Below are 4,826 nucleotides of genomic sequence, written 5' to 3' on the forward strand. Positions count from 1 at the left end.
CCATCCTCTTCTAGCCTGAAAGGTTTCAGCTGAGAGATCTGCAGTCATCCTAATACTCTTCCCCTTGTAGGTTATGGTTTTCTTACGTCTGACAGCTTTCAGAATTTTCTCTTTCATCTTAACTTTAGTTAAGTTAATTATGATGTGCCTGGGGGATGTCTTGTTCAGGTTGAGTCGTGCTGGGGTTCTGAAACTATCTGCTATCTGAATTTCAGAATCTCTTGGCATGTCTGGAAAGTTCTCTTTCATAATTTCGTGAAGAAGAGCCTCTGTATTTTGTGAAGCAACTTCATCACCTTCAGGGATTCCTATAAAGCGAATATTAGTTTTCTTTGAATTATCCGAGAGCTCTCTGAGAGAAAGATCCGTTTTTGCTCTCCATTTCTTTTGATCTTTGTGCTCCTGGGCTTCTTCAAAAGTTTTGTCTTCAATGTCAGAGATCCTTTCTTCTGTTCCACTCTGTTATGGAGGGATTCCACCATATCTTTCAGATCCTTGAGGGCTGCAACCTCTTGTCTCAGTATTTTAAATTCCTTTGGTCATTTTATCTTTGAAATCTTTGAATTCTTGAGACATGTTTTGAATAATTTTTTGTGATATCTTTTGAATAATTTCTTGAAATTCTAATTCCTTCCTTTCTTTCATTCCTAATCTCATTTGCTATCCAAATTCTGAACTCGATTTCTGACATCTCAGCCATCTGTTTATGGATGGGGTCTTCAATTGCATCTACCCCATTTTTCCTTGGGGGAGTTGATCTACTCTGGTTATTCAAGTTGCCAGAGCTTTCCCACCAATTCTGCCCCATGCTGAGTTTACCTTGTTTGGAGGCCTTATCAGAATCCTTCAGTTGGTGGCTTCTTCTGGTTGCCCAGAGAGACAGGCAGAGCGTGTCTGTTGTCTTCTCCCAGTTCTCGGGTGCTGGGACAACCGGGGCACACTGGAACGGTAGCACCTCCACAGGAGTGTGCGTAGCCGGATTAGACCTCGTTCGGCCTGCCGGGGCGACTGGGGGGGCAGGAGACTGGCAGCAGCCGGATCAGTCCTAGTTCAGCCCTGCCAGGGCAACCGGTGGAACAGGTTGCTAGCCACTGAACAGTGGCTATATCAGTTCTAGTTCAGCCCCCCTGGAGCAGCCAGGGGGTGGGGGAATGGCAGTGGTAGTGCAGGGCATGCAAGCAACCAGATCAATCCTAGTTCAGCCCCGCCAGAGTAGCTGGAGGGGGGACTGGAGGATTCCTTCACCGTCACCTGTTGGACGCCTGCGGCACTAGCAAGCCCATCTGTGCCCTCCCAGCGCTGGAGCCTGGAGCGAGGAACTCCTCCACCTCTGCCCATGGGACGCACATGGCTCTAGCAAACAGTTCTGGGCCTGCCCAGAGCGGTAGACTCCTCCACTGCCACCTGCAGGGTGCACATGGCTCTAGCAAGGAGTTCTAGGCCCACTCAGCACGGGTGCCTGGAGCGGGGAGCTCCTCCCTTGGCCCCTGTGGGGTGTGCGTGTCTCTAGCAAGCTGTTTTGGGTCTGCCTGGAATGGAGGACTCCTCTGCCACTGCCCACGGGATGTCTGTGGCACTAGGAAGCAGTTTTAGGCCTGCCCAGAGCAGGAGCCTGGGGCAGGGATCTCCTCTGTGGCCTGTGAGGTGTGCGACGCTAGCAAACAGTTCTGGGCCCACCCCAAGTGGGGGACTCCTCCGCCACCGCCCGTGGGGCGTGAGTGGCTCTAGCAAGTAGTTCTGTGCCTGCCTGAAGCAGGGGACTCCTCTGTGGCCACTGCTGCCCGTGGGAGGTATGCAGCTCTAGCAAGCAGTTCTGGGCCCACTCAAGGTTGGGGCCTCCATCACTGCCCCGTGGGTGCACGAGGCTTTAGCAAGTAGTTCTGTGGCTGCCTGGAGCAGGGAACTCCTCTGCAACCACTTGCCACCTGCTGGAGGTATGCAGCTCTAGCAAGCAGTTCTGGACCCACTCAGAGCCCTGGAGCGGCGATTTCCTCTGCCGCCTGTGGGGCGTACGGCTCTAGCATGCAGTTCTGGATCTGCCCTGAGCCCTGGAGTGGGGATCTCCTCTGTGCCCGTGGAGTGCATGGCTCTAACAAGCAGTCCTGAGCCCTCCCAGAGTGGAGGATTCCTACGCTGCTCCCTGCGGGGTGCGCAAGGCTCTAACAAGTAGTTCTGGGCCTGCCCGGAGCAGGGGACTCCTCTGTGGCCACTCCCAGCCTGCGGGAGGCCCACTTTGTACCTGTATTTTGTGTTCTTAAATGCTCTTCCTTGGATTTACAGCTTTCCGAACTTTTTTCTGGGCTCAGCTCCCCATCTTTGGCTTCATAGATTCTGATTCCAACCAGTTTTTCTTCCTTTGCTCAGGAGCCTCTGACCAGGGTTGCTATCAGTCAGCTATCTTCCCAGAATTGAAATTGCATATTCTTAATGATATTTTATTTTAAGAAATTGTCATTGACAATATCCATGGGCACTATTATCTTACTGGGGTGGGGGGAGGACCAAGTTCCCTGAAAGTCAGTAAATGGTGGGACAATCAGGCCCTAGGATACATGCTGCCTGGTTATAAAGATAAGGTTTTAATATTATGTTCTTTACCACTTACGTGATTTTGGAAAGTTTCTTAAAATGTTCTTTGAACTTAAGGTGCCCCAGTCCTAAAACAGAGATAAAAATAATTGAGTGCAGGCTCAGCTTTTGCCACATGGAAAAGCCAATAAAAAGGACTAGGTGCAGTGAAAGAAAGTGACTTTATTCCAGAGCTAGCAGGGGAGAAATGGCCAAGGTTCCGGCCTCAGAAAAACTAATTTGAAGTCTTGGGCTGAGGGTAGGGATTTAAAAGGGAATTTGGTATGAAAAATGCTGATCAGTGTGACTTATCTTGGTCTTAAATTATTGCTCTACCTGGTGAATGGGCTGGCATTATCTGGAAGGCTGTTTTCTTGAAGGAGGGTTTTTTTTTCTTTTGAGACAGAGTCTCATTATGTAGTCCTATTTGGAATGCCATGATGTCATTATAGCTCACAGCAACCTCAAACTCTTGGGCTGAAGTGATTCTCTTGCCTCAGCCTCCCGACTAGCTGGGACTATAGGCTTGCCCCACAATGCCTAGCTAATTTTTCTATTTTTTGTAGAGACAGGGTCTGTGTCTTGCTCAGGCTGGTCTCCAACTCCTGAGCTTAGGCGATCAACCTGCCATAGCCTCCCAGAGTGTTACTGCATGAGCTGGACCTATCACTGTCAGCTAACATGCAGAGACCTGGATAGATCCCCCAGATTTTACTTATCCGAAGGCTAGTGATTCTGGAGAACAGTGAGAGTAGCCTCTCCAAGACTGTTCTCTTCTTCCATTTCCAAAATCACGCTTTTTTTCTTTGAGACTGAGTCTTAAGCTGTTGCTGTGGGTAGAATGCCATGGCATCACAGCTCACAGCAACCTCAAAGTCTTGGTGTGATTCTCTTGCCTCCACCTCACAAGTAGCTCTGATTATAGGCACTGGCTACAACGCCCAGCTGTTTTTTTGTTGCAGTTGTCATTGCTGTTTAGATGGCCCCGGCTGGGTTTGAATCTGCTAGCCTTGGTGCATGTGGCCAGTGCTATAAGCACTGTGGTAAGGGTGCTGTGCCAAAAATCACAGTTTTTTATACATAATGTTTCACAGAAAAGACTAAACAACTCAGTGACAATCTGTTAACAACATTTCTAGTTCAAAAGTTAATTTCTTAAACTAGTCAAGATGGGCATCTTTAGGGTGGGAGCTAAATTTGCGAAACATTAAGAATGGAAGATGGGGTGAAGGTCAAGCAGGATCTAAACTGACCAGACCAGCTGTGTCATGTAGGCCCTCCATCTTATTTTCACTATTTGTGCTTTCAAGAGTGCTAGGATTACAGGTGTGAGCCATGCCTTGAAGGCTGTTTATCTATAGGTGAACTATGGCCTTGAGGTAATAATCTCTTGGTGGGGGTTTGGACTGTTTGTAGACTCAGTTTCTGGAACTTCTAATCAAGCACATAATTAAATAGGGGAAACTTTTGAATGCTTGGTAGAAAGAATGGAGGGTAAAGTCAGTTATTTCCTAATTAAGAACATAGTAAGAAATGGGCAGGAAAATTTCAAAATGGAGCCCTGAAAACCAGGGCAATAGTTATAACCTCAGTGTATGTTGATAAATTCTTCTGAACAAAAATGCCCCAAATAAATGCTTTTATATAGATAATATATATAGTTACCTTGTCTTAATGGTCAAATATTCACTAGTCTGAGGGCTATTCATTGGCTGTATGATTATTTACAATTTTTATCAATGTTTGCATGTTGAAGGAGTGACAGAGATACTTCTTTATGGAAAAAGTTGCTCTCTGAGTTCTTTTTCTTTGCATTGCCTCTTTTCTTTGTAATTTTCTTGCCTGATCACAGAACGATAGCTCTATATGCCCTCAAAAGCCTAACACTAAAGAAGAAAATATGACCAAAGGTTCTTTTCTTATCTGGAAAGTACTAGAAAGTGATCATAGCACATAAAAGCTATTAAATACACAGAGAGGGCCAGGCGCATTGGCTCACACCTGTAATCCTGGCCCTCTGGGAGGCTGAGGCACGTGGATTGGATGAGCTCAGGAGTTTGAGATCAGCCTGAGCAGGAGTGAGACCTCCTAAAAATAGAAAAACTAGCTGGGTGTTGTGGTGGGCACCTGTAGTCCCAGCTACTTGGAAGGCTGAGGCAAGAGAATCATTTGAGCTGAAGAGTTTGAGGTTGATGCGAGTTAGGATGTCATGGCACTCTAACGAGGGTACAGAGTGAGACTCTGTCAAAAAAAGCAGA

General features: G+C 47.1%; 1 protein-coding gene across 1 annotated transcript in view; it reads left to right on the forward strand.

The window, feature by feature from the left end:
* BBS9 (Bardet-Biedl syndrome 9) overlaps nt 1–4,826 on the forward strand; it is a 462,348-nt gene that overhangs the window by 32,370 nt on the left and 425,152 nt on the right. The gene's annotated exons all lie outside the window — the stretch shown is intronic.

Source organism: Otolemur garnettii, unplaced genomic scaffold (genome assembly GCF_000181295.1).
Source record: "Otolemur garnettii isolate 467f Iridium unplaced genomic scaffold, OtoGar3 scaffold00028, whole genome shotgun sequence".
NCBI lineage: Eukaryota > Metazoa > Chordata > Mammalia > Primates > Galagidae > Otolemur > Otolemur garnettii.